This window comes from Strix uralensis, chromosome 22 (assembly GCF_047716275.1).
Source record: "Strix uralensis isolate ZFMK-TIS-50842 chromosome 22, bStrUra1, whole genome shotgun sequence".
Lineage (NCBI taxonomy): Eukaryota > Metazoa > Chordata > Aves > Strigiformes > Strigidae > Strix > Strix uralensis.
Genome location: NC_133993.1, coordinates 2,149,824 through 2,167,663, shown reverse-complemented (window position 1 = coordinate 2,167,663; position 17,840 = coordinate 2,149,824).

Here is a 17,840-nt window from a genome sequence, read left to right as displayed (position 1 = left end):
CGATTCTGCCAAGCAATGTGAACAGGCACAGAGAAGGTGCTAGCAGGGAATTCTCTGCCTGCCTTTCCCCAGTGCTCTGCAAGCTCTCCAGGACAACATAAAATCTGGGGCTCTGTGCTTTCTTTCGTTCTGAACAAGTGTTACTGTTTTCTGCACAAAAGCGATTCTGCGAAGCAATGTGAACACTTCTGCTTCCCAGGCACAGAGAAGGTGCTAGCAGGGAATTCTCTGCCTGCCTTTCCCCAGTGCTCTGCAAGCTCTCCAGGACAACATAAAATCTGGGGCTCTGTGCTTTCTTTCGTTCTGAACAAGTGTTAGTGTTTTCTGCACAAAAGCGATTCTGCGAAGCAATGTGAACACTTCTGCTTCCCAGGCACAGAGAAGGTGCTAGCAGGGAATTCTCTGCCTGCTTTTCCCCAGTGCTCTGCAAGCTCTCCAGGACAACATAAAATCTGGGGCTCTGTGCTTTCTTTCGTTCTGAAGAAGTGTTACTGTTTTCTGCACAAAAGCGATTCTGCGAAGCAATGTGAACAGGCACAGAGAAGGTGCTAGCAGGGAATTCTCTGCCTGCTTTTCCCCAGTGCTCTGCAAGCTCTCCAGGACAACATAAAATCTGGGGCTCTGTGCTTTCTTTCGTTCTGAACAAGTGTTACTGTTTTCTGCACAAAAGCGATGCTGCGAAGCAATGTGAACACTTCTGCTTCCCAGGCACAGAGAAGGTGCTAGCAGGGAATTCTCTGCCTGCCTTTCCCCAGTGCTCTGCAAGCTCTCCAGGAAAACATAAAATCTGGGGATCTGTGCTTTCTTTCGATCTGAACAAGTGTTAGTGTTTTCTGCACAAAAGCGATTCTGCGAAGCAATGTGAACACTTCTGCTTCCCAGGCACAGAGAAGGTGCTAGCAGGGAATTCTCTGCCTGCTTTTCCCCAGTGCTCTGCAAGCTCTCCAGGACAACATAAAATCTGGGGCTCTGTGCTTTCTTTCGTTCTGAAGAAGTGTTACTGTTTTCTGCACAAAAGCGATTCTGCGAAGCAATGTGAACACTTCTGCTTCCCAGGCACAGAGAAGGTGCTAGCAGGGAATTCTCTGCCTGCTTTTCCCCAGTGCTCTGCAAGCTCTCCAGGACAGCATAAAATCTGGGGCTCTGTGCTTTCTTTCGTTCTGAACAAGTGTTACTGTTTTCTGCACAAAAGCGATGCTGCGAAGCAATGTAAACAGGCACAGAGAAGGTGCTAGCAGGGAATTCTCTGCCTGCTTTTCCCCAGTGCTCTGCAAGCTCTCCAGGACAACATAAAATCTGGGGCTCTGTGCTTTCTTTCGTTCTGAACAAGTGTTACTGTTTTCTGCACAAAAGCGATTCTGCCAAGCAATGTGAACACTTCTGCTTCCCAGGCACAGAGAAGGTGCTAGCAGGGAATTCTCTGCCTGCTTTTCCCCAGTGCTCTGCAAGCTCTCCAGGACAACATAAAATCTGGGGCTCTGTGCTTTCTTTCGTTCTGAAGAAGTGTTACTGTTTTCTGCACAAAAGTGATTCTGCGAAGCAATGTGAACACTTCTGCTTCCCAGGCACAGAGAAGGTGCTAGCAGGGAATTCTCTGCCTGCCTTTCCCCAGTGCTCTGCAAGCTCTCCAGGACAACAGCAAATCTGGGGCTCTGTGCTTTCTTTCGTTCTGAACAAGTGTTAGTGTTTTCTGCACAAAAGCGATTCTGCGAAGCAATGTGAACACTTCTGCTTCCCAGGCACAGAGAAGGTGCTAGCAGGGAATTCTCTGCCTGCTTTTCCCCAGTGCTCTGCAAGCTCTCCAGGACAACATAAAATCTGGGGCTCTGTGCTTTCTTTCGTTCTGAACAAGTGTTACTGTTTTCTGCACAAAAGCGATTCTGCCAAGCAATGTGAACAGGCACAGAGAAGGTGCTAGCAGGGAATTCTCTGCCTGCTTTTCCCCAGTGCTCTGCAAGCTCTCCAGGACAACATAAAATCTGGGGCTCTGTGCTTTCTTTCGTTCTGAACAAGTGTTACTGTTTTCTGCACAAAAGTGATTCTGCGAAGCAATGTGAACACTTCTGCTTCCCAGGCACAGAGAAGGTGCTAGCAGGGAATTCTCTGCCTGCCTTTCCCCAGTGCTCTGCAAGCTCTCCAGGACAACATAAAATCTGGGGCTCTGTGCTTTCTTTCGATCTGAACAAGTGTTAGTGTTTTCTGCACAAAAGCGATTCTGCGAAGCAATGTGAACACTTCTGCTTCCCAGGCACAGAGAAGGTGCTAGCAGGGAATTCTCTGCCTGCTTTTCCCCAGTGCTCTGCAAGCTCTCCAGGACAACATAAAATCTGGGGCTCTGTGCTTTCTTTCGTTCTGAACAAGTGTTACTGTTTTCTGCACAAAAGCGATGCTGCGAAGCAATGTAAACAGGCACAGAGAAGGTGCTAGCAGGGAATTCTCTGCCTGCCTTTCCCCACTGCTCTGCAAGCTCTCCAGGACAACATAAAATCTGGGGCTCTGTGCTTTCTTTCGTTCTGAACAAGTGTTACTGTTTTCTGCAAAAAAGCGATTCTGCCAAGCAATGTGAACACTTCTGCTTCCCAGGCACAGAGAAGGTGCTAGCAGGGAATTCCCTGCCTGCTTTTCCCCAGTGCTCTGCAAGCTCTCCAGGACAACATAAAATCTGGGGCTCTGTGCTTTCTTTCGTTCTGAAGAAGTGTTACTGTTTTCTGCACAAAAGCGATTCTGCGAAGCAATGTGAACACTTCTGCTTCCCAGGCACAGAGAAGGTGCTAGCAGGGAATTCTCTGCCTGCTTTTCCCCAGTGCTCTGCAAGCTCTCCAGGACAGCATGAAATCTGGGGCTCTGTGCTTTCTTTCGTTCTGAACAAGTGTTACTGTTTTCTGCACAAAAGCGATGCTGCGAAGCAATGTAAACAGGCACAGAGAAGGTGCTAGCAGGGAATTCTCTGCCTGCCTTTCCCCACTGCTCTGCAAGCTCTCCAGGACAACATAAAATCTGGGGCTCTGTGCTTTCTTTCGTTCTGAACAAGTGTTACTGTTTTCTGCACAAAAGCGTTTCTGCCAAGCAATGTGAACACTTCTGCTTCCCAGGCACAGAGAAGGTGCTAGCAGGGAATTCTCTGCCTGCTTTTCCCCAGTGCTCTGCAAGCTCTCCAGGACAACATAAAATCTGGGGCTCTGTGCTTTCTTTCGTTCTGAACAAGTGTTACTGTTTTCTGCACAAAAGTGATTCTGCGAAGCAATGTGAACACTTCTGCTTCCCAGGCACAGAGAAGGTGCTAGCAGGGAATTCTCTGCCTGCCTTTCCCCAGTGCTCTGCAAGCTCTCCAGGACAACATAAAATCTGGGGATCTGTGCTTTCTTTCGATCTGAACAAGTGTTAGTGTTTTCTGCACAAAAGCGATTCTGCGAAGCAATGTGAACACTTCTGCTTCCCAGGCACAGAGAAGGTGCTAGCAGGGAATTCTCTGCCTGCTTTTCCCCAGTGCTCTGCAAGCTCTCCAGGACAACATAAAATCTGGGGCTCTGTGCTTTCTTTCGTTCTGAACAAGTGTTACTGTTTTCTGCACAAAAGCGATTCTGCCAAGCAATGTGAACAGGCACAGAGAAGGTGCTAGCAGGGAATTCTCTGCCTGCCTTTCCCCAGTGCTCTGCAAGCTCTCCAGGACAACATAAAATCTGGGGCTCTGTGCTTTCTTTCGTTCTGAACAAGTGTTAGTGTTTTCTGCACAAAAGCGATTCTGCGAAGCAATGTGAACACTTCTGCTTCCCAGGCACAGAGAAGGTGCTAGCAGGGAATTCTCTGCCTGCCTTTCCCCAGTGCTCTGCAAGCTCTCCAGGACAACATAAAATCTGGGGCTCTGTGCTTTCTTTCGTTCTGAACAAGTGTTAGTGTTTTCTGCACAAAAGCGATTCTGCGAAGCAATGTGAACACTTCTGCTTCCCAGGCACAGAGAAGGTGCTAGCAGGGAATTCTCTGCCTGCTTTTCCCCAGTGCTCTGCAAGCTCTCCAGGACAACATAAAATCTGGGGCTCTGTGCTTTCTTTCGTTCTGAACAAGTGTTACTGTTTTCTGCACAAAAGCGATGCTGCGAAGCAATGTAAACAGGCACAGAGAAGGTGCTAGCAGGGAATTCTCTGCCTGCCTTTCCCCACTGCTCTGCAAGCTCTCCAGGACAACATAAAATCTGGGGCTCTGTGCTTTCTTTCGATCTGAACAAGTGTTAGTGTTTTCTGCACAAAAGCGATTCTGCGAAGCAATGTGAACACTTCTGCTTCCCAGGCACAGAGAAGGTGCTAGCAGGGAATTCTCTGCCTGCTTTTCCCCAGTGCTCTGCAAGCTCTCCAGGACAACATAAAATCTGGGGCTCTGTGCTTTCTTTCGTTCTGAACAAGTGTTACTGTTTTCTGCACAAAAGCGATTCTGCCAAGCAATGTGAACAGGCACAGAGAAGGTGCTAGCAGGGAATTCTCTGCCTGCCTTTCCCCAGTGCTCTGCAAGCTCTCCAGGACAACATAAAATCTGGGGCTCTGTGCTTTCTTTCGTTCTGAACAAGTGTTAGTGTTTTCTGCACAAAAGCGATTCTGCGAAGCAATGTGAACACTTCTGCTTCCCAGGCACAGAGAAGGTGCTAGCAGGGAATTCTCTGCCTGCCTTTCCCCAGTGCTCTGCAAGCTCTCCAGGACAACATAAAATCTGGGGCTCTGTGCTTTCTTTCGTTCTGAACAAGTGTTAGTGTTTTCTGCACAAAAGCGATTCTGCGAAGCAATGTGAACACTTCTGCTTCCCAGGCACAGAGAAGGTGCTAGCAGGGAATTCTCTGCCTGCCTTTCACCAGTGCTCTGCAAGCTCTCCAGGACAACATAAAATCTTGGGCTCTGTGCTTTCTTTCGTTCTGAACAAGTGTTACTGTTTTCTGCACAAAAGCGATTCTGAGAAGCAATGTGAACAGGCACAGAGAAGGTGCTAGCAGGGAATTCTCTGCCTGCCTTTCCCCAGTGCTCTGCAAGCTCTCCAGGACAACATAAAATCTGGGGCTCTGTGCTTTCTTTCGTTCTGAACAAGTGTTATTGTTTTCTGCACAAAAGCGATTCTGCGAAGCAATGTGAACACTTCTGCTTCCCAGGCACAGAGAAGGTGCTAGCAGGGAATTCTCTGCCTGCCTTTCCCCAGTGCTCTGCAAGCTCTCCAGGACAGCATAGATTCTGGGGCTCTGTGCTTTCTTTCATTCTGAACAAGTGTTAGTGTTTTCTGCACAAAAGCGATTCTGCGAAGCAATGTGAACACTTCTGCTTCCCAGGCACAGAGAAGGTGCTAGCAGGGAATTCTCTGCCTGCCTTTCCCCAGTGCTCTGCAAGCTCTCCAGGACAACATAAAATCTGGGGCTCTGTGCTTTCTTTCGTTCTGAACAAGTGTTAGTGTTTTCTGCACAAAAGCGATTCTGCGAAGCAATGTGAACACTTCTGCTTCCCAGGCACAGAGAAGGTGCTAGCAGGGAATTCTCTGCCTGCTTTTCCCCAGTGCTCTGCAAGCTCTCCAGGACAACATAAAATCTGGGGCTCTGTGCTTTCTTTCGTTCTGAACAAGTGTTACTGTTTTCTGCACAAAAGCGATTCTGCGAAGCAATGTAAACAGGCACAGAGAAGGTGCTAGCAGGGAATTCTCTGCCTGCCTTTCCCCAGTGCTCTGCAAGCTCTCCAGGACAACATAAAATCTGGGGCTCTGTGCTTTCTTTCGTTCTGAACAAGTGTTAGTGTTTTCTGCACAAAAGCGATTCTGAGAAGCAATGTGAACACTTCTGCTTCCCAGGCACAGAGAATGTGCTAGCAGGGAATTCTCTGCCTGCTTTTCCCCAGTGCTCTGCAAGCTCTCCAGGACAACATAAAATCTGGGGCTCTGTGCTTTCTTTCGTTCTGAAGAAGTGTTACTGTTTTCTGCACAAAAGCGATTCTGCGAAGCAATGTGAACAGGCACAGAGAAGGTGCTAGCAGGGAATTCTCTGCCTGCTTTTCCCCAGTGCTCTGCAAGCTCTCCAGGACAACATAAAATCTGGGGCTCTGTGCTTTCTTTCGTTCTGAACAAGTGTTACTGTTTTCTGCACAAAAGCGATTCTGCGAAGCAATGTGAACACTTCTGCTTCCCAGGCACAGAGAAGGTGCTAGCAGGGAATTCTCTGCCTGCTTTTCCCCAGTGCTCTGCAAGCTCTCCAGGACAACATAAAATATGGGGCTCTGTGCTTTCTTTCGTTCTGAACAAGTGTTACTGTTTTCTGCACAAAAGCGATTCTGCGAAGCAATGTGAACAGGCACAGAGAAGGTGCTAGCAGGGAATTCTCTGCCTGCCTTTCCCCAGTGCTCTGCAAGCTCTCCAGGACAACAGCAAATCTGGGGCTCTGTGCTTTCTTTCGTTCTGAACAAGTGTTAGTGTTTTCTGCACAAAAGCGATGCTGCGAAGCAATGTGAACACTTCTACTTCCCAGGCACAGAGAAGGTGCTAGCAGGGAATTCTCTGCCTGCCTTTCCCCAGTGCTCTGCAAGCTCTCCAGGACAGCATAGATTCTGGGGCTCAGTGCTTTCTTTCATTCTGAACAAGTGGTACTGTTTTCTGCACAAAAGCGATTCTGCGAAGCAATGTGAACACTTCTGCTTCCCAGGCACAGAGAAGGTGCTAGCAGGGAATTCTCTGCCTGCCTTTCCCCAGTGCTCTGCAAGCTCTCCAGGACAACATAAAATCTGGGGCTCTGTGCTTTCTTTCGTTCTGAACAATTGTTAGTGTTTTCTGCACAAAAGCGATTCTGCGAAGCAATGTGAACACTTCTGCTTCCCAGGCACAGAGAAGGTGCTAGCAGGGAATTCTCTGCCTGCTTTTCCCCAGTGCTCTGCAAGCTCTCCAGGACAACATAAAATCTGGGGCTCTGTGCTTTCTTTCGTTCTGAACAAGTGTTACTGTTTTCTGCACAAAAGCGATGCTGCGAAGCAATGTAAACAGGCACAGAGAAGGTGCTAGCAGGGAATTCTCTGCCTGCCTTTCCCCAGTGCTCTGCAAGCTCTCCAGGACAACATAAAATCTGGGGCTCTGTGCTTTCTTTTGTTCTGAACAAGTGTTAGTGTTTTCTGCACAAAAGCGATTCTGCGAAGCAATGTGAACACTTCTGCTTCCCAGGCACAGAGAAGGTGCTAGCAGGGAATTCTCTGCCTGCCTTTCCCCAGTGCTCTGCAAGCTCTCCAGGACAACATAAAATCTGGGGCTCTGTGCTTTCTTTCGTTCTGAACAAGTGTTACTGTTTTCTGCACAAAAGCGATTCTGCCAAGCAATGTGAACACTTCTGCTTCCCAGGCACAGAGAAGGTGCTAGCAGGGAATTCTCTGCCTGCCTTTCCCCAGTGCTCTGCAAGCTCTCCAGGACAACATAAAATCTGGGGCTCTGTGCTTTCTTTCGTTCTGAACAAGTGTTAGTGTTTTCTGCACAAAAGCGATTCTGCGAAGCAATGTGAACACTTCTGCTTCCCAGGCACAGAGAAGGTGCTAGCAGGGAATTCTCTGCCTGCCTTTCCCCAGTGCTCTGCAAGCTCTCCAGGACAGCATAGATTCTGGGGCTCTGTGCTTTCTTTCATTCTGAACAAGTGTTAGTGTTTTCTGCACAAAAGCGATTCTGCGAAGCAATGTGAACACTTCTGCTTCCCAGGCACAGAGAAGGTGCTAGCAGGGAATTCTCTGCCTGCCTTTCCCCAGTGCTCTGCAAGCTCTCCAGGACAACATAAAATCTGGGGCTCTGTGCTTTCTTTCGTTCTGAACAAGTGTTACTGTTTTCTGCACAAAAGCGATTCTGCCAAGCAATGTGAACACTTCTGCTTCCCAGGCACAGAGAAGGTGCTAGCAGGGAATTCTCTGCCTGCCTTTCCCCAGTGCTCTGCAAGCTCTCCAGGACAACATAAAATCTGGGGCTCTGTGCTTTCTTTCGTTCTGAACAAGTGTTACTGTTTTCTGCACAAAAGCGATTCTGCCAAGCAATGTGAACAGGCACAGAGAAGGTGCTAGCAGGGAATTCTCTGCCTGCCTTTCCCCAGTGCTCTGCAAGCTCTCCAGGACAACATAAAATCTGGGGCTCTGTGCTTTCTTTCGTTCTGAACAAGTGTTACTGTTTTCTGCACAAAAGCGATGCTGCGAAGCAATGTAAACAGGCACAGAGAAGGTGCTAGCAGGGAATTCTCTGCCTGCCTTTCCCGAGTGCTCTGCAAGCTCTCCAGGACAACATAAAATCTGGGGCTCTGTGCTTTCTTTCGTTCTGAACAAGTGTTACTGTTTTCTGCACAAAAGCGATTCTGCGAAGCAATGTGAACACTTCTGCTTCCCAGGCACAGAGAAGGTGCTAGCAGGGAATTCTCTGCCTGCCTTTCCCCAGTGCTCTGCAAGCTCTCCAGGACAACATAAAATCTGGGGCTCTGTGCTTTCTTTCGTTCTGAAGAAGTGTTACTGTTTTCTGCACAAAAGCGATTCTGAGAAGCAATGTGAACAGGCACAGAGAAGGTGCTAGCAGGGAATTCTCTGCCTGCCTTTCCCCAGTGCTCTGCAAGCTCTCCAGGACAACATAAAATCTTGGGCTCTGTGCTTTCTTTCGTTCTGAACAAGTGTTAGTGTTTTCTGCACAAAAGCGATTCTGCCAAGCAATGTGAACACTGCTGCTTCCCAGGCACAGAGAAGGTGCTAGCAGGGAATTCTCTGCCTGCTTTTCCCCAGTGCTCTGCAAGCTCTCCAGGACAACATAAAATCTGGGGCTCTGTGCTTTCTTTCGATCTGAACAAGTGTTAGTGTTTTCTGCACAAAAGCGATTCTGCGAAGCAATGTGAACACTTCTGCTTCCCAGGCACAGAGAAGGTGCTAGCAGGGAATTCTCTGCCTGCCTTTCCCCAGTGCTCTGCAAGCTCTCCAGGACAGCATAGATTCTGGGGCTCTGTGCTTTCTTTCATTCTGAACAAGTGTTACTGTTTTCTGCACAAAAGCGATGCTGCGAAGCAATGTGAACACTTCTGCTTCCCAGGCACAGAGAAGGTGCTAGCAGGGAATTCTCTGCCTGCCTTTCCCCAGTGCTCTGCAAGCTCTCCAGGACAACATAAAATCTGGGGCTCTGTGCTTTCTTTCGTTCTGAACAAGTGTTACTGTTTTCTGCACAAAAGCGATTCTGCCAAGCAATGTGAACACTTCTGCTTCCCAGGCACAGAGAAGGTGCTAGCAGGGAATTCTCTGCCTGCCTTTCCCCAGTGCTCTGCAAGCTCTCCAGGACAACATAAAATCTTGGGCTCTGTGCTTTCTTTCATTCTGAACAAGTGTTACTGTTTTCTGCACAAAAGCGATTCTGCCAAGCAATGTGAACAGGCACAGAGAAGGTGCTAGCAGGGAATTCTCTGCCTGCCTTTCCCCAGTGCTCTGCAAGCTCTCCAGGACAACATAAAATCTGGGGCTCTGTGCTTTCTTTCGTTCTGAAGAAGTGTTACTGTTTTCTGCACAAAAGTGATTCTGCGAAGCAATGTGAACACTTCTGCTTCCCAGGCACAGAGAAGGTGCTAGCAGGGAATTCTCTGCCTGCTTTTCCCCAGTGCTCTGCAAGCTCTCCAGGACAACATAAAATATGGGGCTCTGTGCTTTCTTTCGTTCTGAACAAGTGTTACTGTTTTCTGCACAAAAGCGATTCTGCGAAGCAATGTAAACAGGCACAGAGAAGGTGCTAGCAGGGAATTCTCTGCCTGCCTTTCCCCAGTGCTCTGCAAGCTCTCCAGGACAACATAAAATCTGGGGCTCTGTGCTTTCTTTCGTTCTGAACAAGTGTTACTGTTTTCTGCACAAAAGCGATTCTGCGAAGCAATGTGAACACTTCTGCTTCCCAGGCACAGAGAAGGTGCTAGCAGGGAATTCTCTGCCTGCCTTTCCCCAGTGCTCTGCAAGCTCTCCAGGACAACATAAAATCTGGGGCTCTGTGCTTTCTTTCGTTCTGAACAAGTGTTAGTGTTTTCTGCACAAAAGCGATTCTGCGAAGCAATGTGAACACTTCTGCTTCCCAGGCACAGAGAAGGTGCTAGCAGGGAATTCTCTGCCTGCCTTTCCCCAGTGCTCTGCAAGCTCTCCAGGACAGCATAGATTCTGGGGCTCTGTGCTTTCTTTCATTCTGAACAAGTTTTACTGTTTTCTGCACAAAAGCGATTCTGCGAAGCAATGTGAACACTTCTGCTTCCCAGGCACAGAGAAGGTGCTAGCAGGGAATTCTCTGCCTGCTTTTCCCCAGTGCTCTGCAAGCTCTCCAGGACAACATAAAATCTGGGGCTCTGTGCTTTCTTTCGTTCTGAACAAGTGTTACTGTTTTCTGCACAAAAGTGATTCTGCGAAGCAATGTGAACACTTCTGCTTCCCAGGCACAGAGAAGGTGCTAGCAGGGAATTCTCTGCCTGCCTTTCCCCAGTGCTCTGCAAGCTCTCCAGGACAACATAAAATCTGGGGCTCTGTGCTTTCTTTCGTTCTGAAGAAGTGTTACTGTTTTCTGCACAAAAGCGATTCTGAGAAGCAATGTGAACAGGCACAGAGAAGGTGCTAGCAGGGAATTCTCTGCCTGCCTTTCCCCAGTGCTCTGCAAGCTCTCCAGGACAACATAAAATCTTGGGCTCTGTGCTTTCTTTCGTTCTGAACAAGTGTTAGTGTTTTCTGCACAAAAGCGATTCTGCCAAACAATGTGAACACTGCTGCTTCCCAGGCACAGAGAAGGTGCTAGCAGGGAATTCTCTGCCTGCTTTTCCCCAGTGCTCTGCAAGCTCTCCAGGACAACATAAAATCTGGGGCTCTGTGCTTTCTTTCGTTCTGAACAAGTGTTACTGTTTTCTGCACAAAAGTGATTCTGCGAAGCAATGTGAACACTTCTGCTTCCCAGGCACAGAGAAGGTGCTAGCAGGGAATTCTCTGCCTGCCTTTCCCCAGTGCTCTGCAAGCTCTCCAGGAAAACATAAAATCTGGGGATCTGTGCTTTCTTTCGATCTGAACAAGTGTTAGTGTTTTCTGCACAAAAGCGATTCTGCGAAGCAATGTGAACACTTCTGCTTCCCAGGCACAGAGAAGGTGCTAGCAGGGAATTCTCTGCCTGCTTTTCCCCAGTGCTCTGCAAGCTCTCCAGGACAACATAAAATCTGGGGCTCTGTGCTTTCTTTCGTTCTGAACAAGTGTTACTGTTTTCTGCACAAAAGCGATTCTGCGAAGCAATGTGAACACTTCTGCTTCCCAGGCACAGAGAAGGTGCTAGCAGGGAATTCTCTGCCTGCTTTTCCCCAGTGCTCTGCAAGCTCTCCAGGACAACATAAAATCTGGGGCTCTGTGCTTTCTTTCGTTCTGAACAAGTGTTACTGTTTTCTGCACAAAAGCGATTCTGCGAAGCAATGTGAACACTTCTGCTTCCCAGGCACAGAGAAGGTGCTAGCAGGGAATTCTCTGCCTGCCTTTCCCCAGTGCTCTGCAAGCTCTCCAGGACAACATAAAATCTGGGGCTCTGTGCTTTCTTTCGTTCTGAACAAGTGTTACTGTTTTCTGCACAAAAGCGATTCTGCGAAGCAATGTGAACACTTCTGCTTCCCAGGCACAGAAAAGGTGCTAGCAGGGAATTCTCTGCCTGCCTTTCCCCAGTGCTCTGCAAGCTCTCCAGGACAGCATAGATTCTGGGGCTCTGTGCTTTCTTTCATTCTGAACAAGTGTTACTGTTTTCTGCACAAAAGCGATTCTGCGAAGCAATGTGAACACTTCTGCTTCCCAGGCACAGAGAAGGTGCTAGCAGGGAATTCTCTGCCTGCTTTTCCCCAGTGCTCTGCAAGCTCTCCAGGACAACATAAAATCTGGGGCTCTGTGCTTTCTTTCGTTCTGAACAAGTGTTACTGTTTTCTGCACAAAAGCGATTCTGCCAAGCAATGTGAACAGGCACAGAGAAGGTGCTAGCAGGGAATTCTCTGCCTGCTTTTCCCCAGTGCTCTGCAAGCTCTCCAGGACAACATAAAATCTGGGGCTCTGTGCTTTCTTTTGTTCTGAACAAGTGTTACTGTTTTCTGCACAAAAGCGATTCTGCGAAGCAATGTGAACACTTCTGCTTCCCAGGCACAGAGAAGGTGCTAGCAGGGAATTCTCTGCCTGCCTTTCCCCAGTGCTCTGCAAGCTCTCCAGGACAACATAAAATCTGGGGCTCTGTGCTTTCTTTCGTTCTGAAGAAGTGTTACTGTTTTCTGCACAAAAGTGATTCTGAGAAGCAATGTGAACAGGCACAGAGAAGGTGCTAGCAGGGAATTCTCTGCCTGCCTTTCCCCAGTGCTCTGCAAGCTCTCCAGGACAACATAAAATCTTGGGCTCTGTGCTTTCTTTCGTTCTGAACAAGTGTTAGTGTTTTCTGCACAAAAGCGATTCTGCCAAGCAATGTGAACACTGCTGCTTCCCAGGCACAGAGAAGGTGCTAGCAGGGAATTCTCTGCCTGCTTTTCCCCAGTGCTCTGCAAGCTCTCCAGGACAACATAAAATCTGGGGCTCTGTGCTTTCTTTCGTTCTGAAGAAGTGTTACTGTTTTCTGCACAAAAGTGATTCTGCGAAGCAATGTGAACACTTCTGCTTCCCAGGCACAGAGAAGGTGCTAGCAGGGAATTCTCTGCCTGCCTTTCCCCAGTGCTCTGCAAGCTCTCCAGGACAACATAAAATCTGGGGATCTGTGCTTTCTTTCGATCTGAACAAGTGTTAGTGTTTTCTGCACAAAAGCGATTCTGCGAAGCAATGTGAACACTTCTGCTTCCCAGGCACAGAGAAGGTGCTAGCAGGGAATTCTCTGCCTGCTTTTCCCCAGTGCTCTGCAAGCTCTCCAGGACAACATAAAATCTGGGGCTCTGTGCTTTCTTTCGTTCTGAACAAGTGTTACTGTTTTCTGCACAAAAGCGATTCTGCCAAGCAATGTGAACACTTCTGCTTCCCAGGCACAGAGAAGGTGCTAGCAGGGAATTCTCTGCCTGCTTTTCCCCAGTGCTCTGCAAGCTCTCCAGGACAACATAAAATCTGGGGCTCTGTGCTTTCTTTCGTTCTGAACAAGTGTTACTGTTTTCTGCGCAAAAGCGATTCTGCCAAGCAATGTGAACAGGCACAGAGAAGGTGCTAGCAGGGAATTCTCTGCCTGCCTTTCCCCAGTGCTCTGCAAGCTCTCCAGGACAACATAAAATCTGGGGCTCTGTGATTTCTTTCGTTCTGAACAAGTGTTAGTGTTTTCTGCACAAAAGCGATTCTGCGAAGCAATGTAAACACTTCTGCTTCCCAGGCACAGAGAAGGTGCTAGCAGGGAATTCTCTGCCTGCCTTTCCCCAGTGCTCTGCAAGCTCTCCAGGACAACATAAAATCTGGGGCTCTGTGCTTTCTTTCGTTCTGAACAAGTGTTACTGTTTTCTGCACAAAAGCGATTCTGCGAAGCAATGTGAACACTTCTGCTTCCCAGGCACAGAGAAGGTGCTAGCAGGGAATTCTCTGCCTGCTTTTCCCCAGTGCTCTGCAAGCTCTCCAGGACAACATAAAATATGGGGCTCTGTGCTTTCTTTCGTTCTGAAGAAGTGTTACTGTTTTCTGCACAAAAGCGATTCTGCGAAGCAATGTAAACAGGCACAGAGAAGGTGCTAGCAGGGAATTCTCTGCCTGCCTTTCCCCAGTGCTCTGCAAGCTCTCCAGGACAACATAAAATCTGGGGCTCTGTGCTTTCTTTCGATCTGAACAAGTGTTAGTGTTTTCTGCACAAAAGCGATTCTGCGAAGCAATGTGAACACTTCTGCTTCCCAGGCACAGAGAAGGTGCTAGCAGGGAATTCTCTGCCTGCCTTTCCCCAGTGCTCTGCAAGCTCTCCAGGACAACATAAAATCTGGGGCTCTGTGCTTTCTTTCGTTCTGAACAAGTGTTAGTGTTTTCTGCACAAAAGCGATGCTGCGAAGCAATGTGAACACTTCTGCTTCCCAGGCACAGAGAAGGTGCTAGCAGGGAATTCTCTGCCTGCTTTTCCCCAGTGCTCTGCAAGCTCTCCAGGACAACATAAAATCTGGGGCTCTGTGCTTTCTTTCGTTCTGAACAAGTGTTACTGTTTTCTGCACAAAAGCGATTCTGCGAAGCAATGTAAACAGGCACAGAGAAGGTGCTAGCAGGGAATTCTCTGCCTGCCTTTCCCCAGTGCTCTGCAAGCTCTCCAGGACAACATAAAATCTGGGGCTCTGTGCTTTCTTTCGATCTGAACAAGTGTTACTGTTTTCTGCACAAAAGCGATTCTGCGAAGCAATGTGAACACTTCTGCTTCCCAGGCACAGAGAAGGTGCTAGCAGGGAATTCTCTGCCTGCCTTTCCCCAGTGCTCTGCAAGCTCTCCAGGACAACATAAAATCTGGGGCTCTGTGCTTTCTTTCGATCTGAACAAGTGTTAGTGTTTTCTGCACAAAAGCGATTCTGCGAAGCAATGTGAACACTTCTGCTTCCCAGGCACAGAGAAGGTGCTAGCAGGGAATTCTCTGCCTGCCTTTCCCCAGTGCTCTGCAAGCTCTCCAGGACAGCATAGATTCTGGGGCTCTGTGCTTTCTTTCATTCTGAACAAGTGTTAGTGTTTTCTGCACAAAAGCGATTCTGCGAAGCAATGTGAACACTTCTGCTTCCCAGGCACAGAGAAGGTGCTAGCAGGGAATTCTCTGCCTGCCTTTCCCCAGTGCTCTGCAAGCTCTCCAGGACAACATAAAATCTGGGGCTCTGTGCTTTCTTTCGTTCTGAACAAGTGTTACTATTTTCTGCACAAAAGCGATTCTGCCAAGCAATGTGAACACTTCTGCTTCCCAGGCACAGAGAAGGTGCTAGCAGGGAATTCTCTGCCTGCCTTTCCCCAGTGCTCTGCAAGCTCTCCAGGACAACATAAAATCTTGGGCTCTGTGCTTTCTTTCGTTCTGAACAAGTGTTACTGTTTTCTGCACAAAAGCGATGCTGCCAAGCAATGTGAACAGGCACAGAGAAGGTGCTAGCAGGGAATTCTCTGCCTGCCTTTCCCCAGTGCTCTGCAAGCTCTCCAGGACAACATAAAATCTGGGGCTCTGTGCTTTCTTTCGTTCTGAAGAAGTGTTACTGTTTTCTGCACAAAAGCGATTCTGCGAAGCAATGTGAACACTTCTGCTTCCCAGGCACAGAGAAGGTGCTAGCAGGGAATTCTCTGCCTGCTTTTCCCCAGTGCTCTGCAAGCTCTCCAGGACAACATAAAATCTGGGGCTCTGTGCTTTCTTTCGTTCTGAAGAAGTGTTACTGTTTTCTGCACAAAAGCGATTCTGCGAAGCAATGTAAACAGGCACAGAGAAGGTGCTAGCAGGGAATTCTCTGCCTGCCTTTCCCCAGTGCTCTGCAAGCTCTCCAGGACAACATAAAATCTGGGGCTCTGTGCTTTCTTTCGATCTGAACAAGTGTTACTGTTTTCTGCACAAAAGCGATTCTGCGAAGCAATGTGAACACTTCTGCTTCCCAGGCACAGAGAAGGTGCTAGCAGGGAATTCTCTGCCTGCTTTTCCCCAGTGCTCTGCAAGCTCTCCAGGACAACATAAAATCTGGGGCTCTGTGCTTTCTTTCGTTCTGAACAAGTGTTACTGTTTTCTGCACAAAAGCGATTCTGCCAAGCAATGTGAACAGGCACAGAGAAGGTGCTAGCAGGGAATTCTCTGCCTGCCTTTCCCCAGTGCTCTGCAAGCTCTCCAGGACAACAGCAAATCTGGGGCTCTGTGCTTTCTTTCGTTCTGAACAAGTGTTAGTGTTTTCTGCACAAAAGCGATTCTGCGAAGCAATGTGAACACTTCTGCTTCCCAGGCACAGAGAAGGTGCTAGCAGGGAATTCTCTGCCTGCCTTTCCCCAGTGCTCTGCAAGCTCTCCAGGACAGCATAGATTCTGGGGCTCTGTGCTTTCTTTCATTCTGAACAAGTGTTACTGTTTTCTGCACAAAAGCGATTCTGCGAAGCAATGTGAACACTTCTGCTTCCCAGGCACAGAGAAGGTGCTAGCAGGGAATTCTCTGCCTGCCTTTCCCCAGTGCTCTGCAAGCTCTCCAGGACAACATAAAATCTGGGGCTCTGTGCTTTCTTTCGTTCTGAACAAGTGTTAGTGTTTTCTGCACAAAAGCGATTCTGCGAAGCAATGTGAACACTTCTGCTTCCCAGGCACAGAGAAGGTGCTAGCAGGGAATTCTCTGCCTGCTTTTCCCCAGTGCTCTGCAAGCTCTCCAGGACAACATAAAATCTGGGGCTCTGTGCTTTCTTTCGTTCTGAACAAGTGTTACTGTTTTCTGCACAAAAGCGATTCTGCGAAGCAATGTAAACAGGCACAGAGAAGGTGCTAGCAGGGAATTCTCTGCCTGCTTTTCCCCAGTGCTCTGCAAGCTCTCCAGGACAACATAAAATCTGGGGCTCTGTGCTTTCTTTCGTTCTGAACAAGTGTTACTGTTTTCTGCACAAAAGTGATTCTGCGAAGCAATGTGAACACTTCTGCTTCCCAGGCACAGAGAAGGTGCTAGCAGGGAATTCTCTGCCTGCCTTTCCCCAGTGCTCTGCAAGCTCTCCAGGAAAACATAAAATCTGGGGATCTGTGCTTTCTTTCGATCTGAACAAGTGTTAGTGTTTTCTGCACAAAAGCGATTCTGCGAAGCAATGTGAACACTTCTGCTTCCCAGGCACAGAGAAGGTGCTAGCAGGGAATTCTCTGCCTGCTTTTCCCCAGTGCTCTGCAAGCTCTCCAGGACAACATAAAATCTGGGGCTCTGTGCTTTCTTTCGTTCTGAACAAGTGTTACTGTTTTCTGCACAAAAGCGATTCTGCGAAGCAATGTGAACACTTCTGCTTCCCAGGCACAGAGAAGGTGCTAGCAGGGAATTCTCTGCCTGCTTTTCCCCAGTGCTCTGCAAGCTCTCCAGGACAACATAAAATCTGGGGCTCTGTGCTTTCTTTCGTTCTGAACAAGTGTTACTGTTTTCTGCACAAAAGCGATTCTGCGAAGCAATGTGAACACTTCTGCTTCCCAGGCACAGAGAAGGTGCTAGCAGGGAATTCTCTGCCTGCCTTTCCCCAGTGCTCTGCAAGCTCTCCAGGACAGCATAGATTCTGGGGCTCTGTGCTTTCTTTCATTCTGAACAAGTGTTACTGTTTTCTGCACAAAAGCGATTCTGCGAAGCAATGTGAACACTTCTGCTTCCCAGGCACAGAGAAGGTGCTAGCAGGGAATTCTCTGCCTGCTTTTCCCCAGTGCTCTGCAAGCTCTCCAGGACAACATAAAATCTGGGGCTCTGTGCTTTCTTTCGTTCTGAACAAGTGTTACTGTTTTCTGCACAAAAGCGATTCTGCCAAGCAATGTGAACAGGCACAGAGAAGGTGCTAGCAGGGAATTCTCTGCCTGCTTTTCCCCAGTGCTCTGCAAGCTCTCCAGGACAACATAAAATCTGGGGCTCTGTGCTTTCTTTTGTTCTGAACAAGTGTTACTGTTTTCTGCACAAAAGCGATTCTGCGAAGCAATGTGAACACTTCTGCTTCCCAGGCACAGAGAAGGTGCTAGCAGGGAATTCTCTGCCTGCCTTTCCCCAGTGCTCTGCAAGCTCTCCAGGACAACATAAAATCTGGGGCTCTGTGCTTTCTTTCGTTCTGAAGAAGTGTTACTGTTTTCTGCACAAAAGCGATTCTGAGAAGCAATGTGAACAGGCACAGAGAAGGTGCTAGCAGGGAATTCTCTGCCTGCCTTTCCCCAGTGCTCTGCAAGCTCTCCAGGACAACATAAAATCTTGGGCTCTGTGCTTTCTTTCGTTCTGAA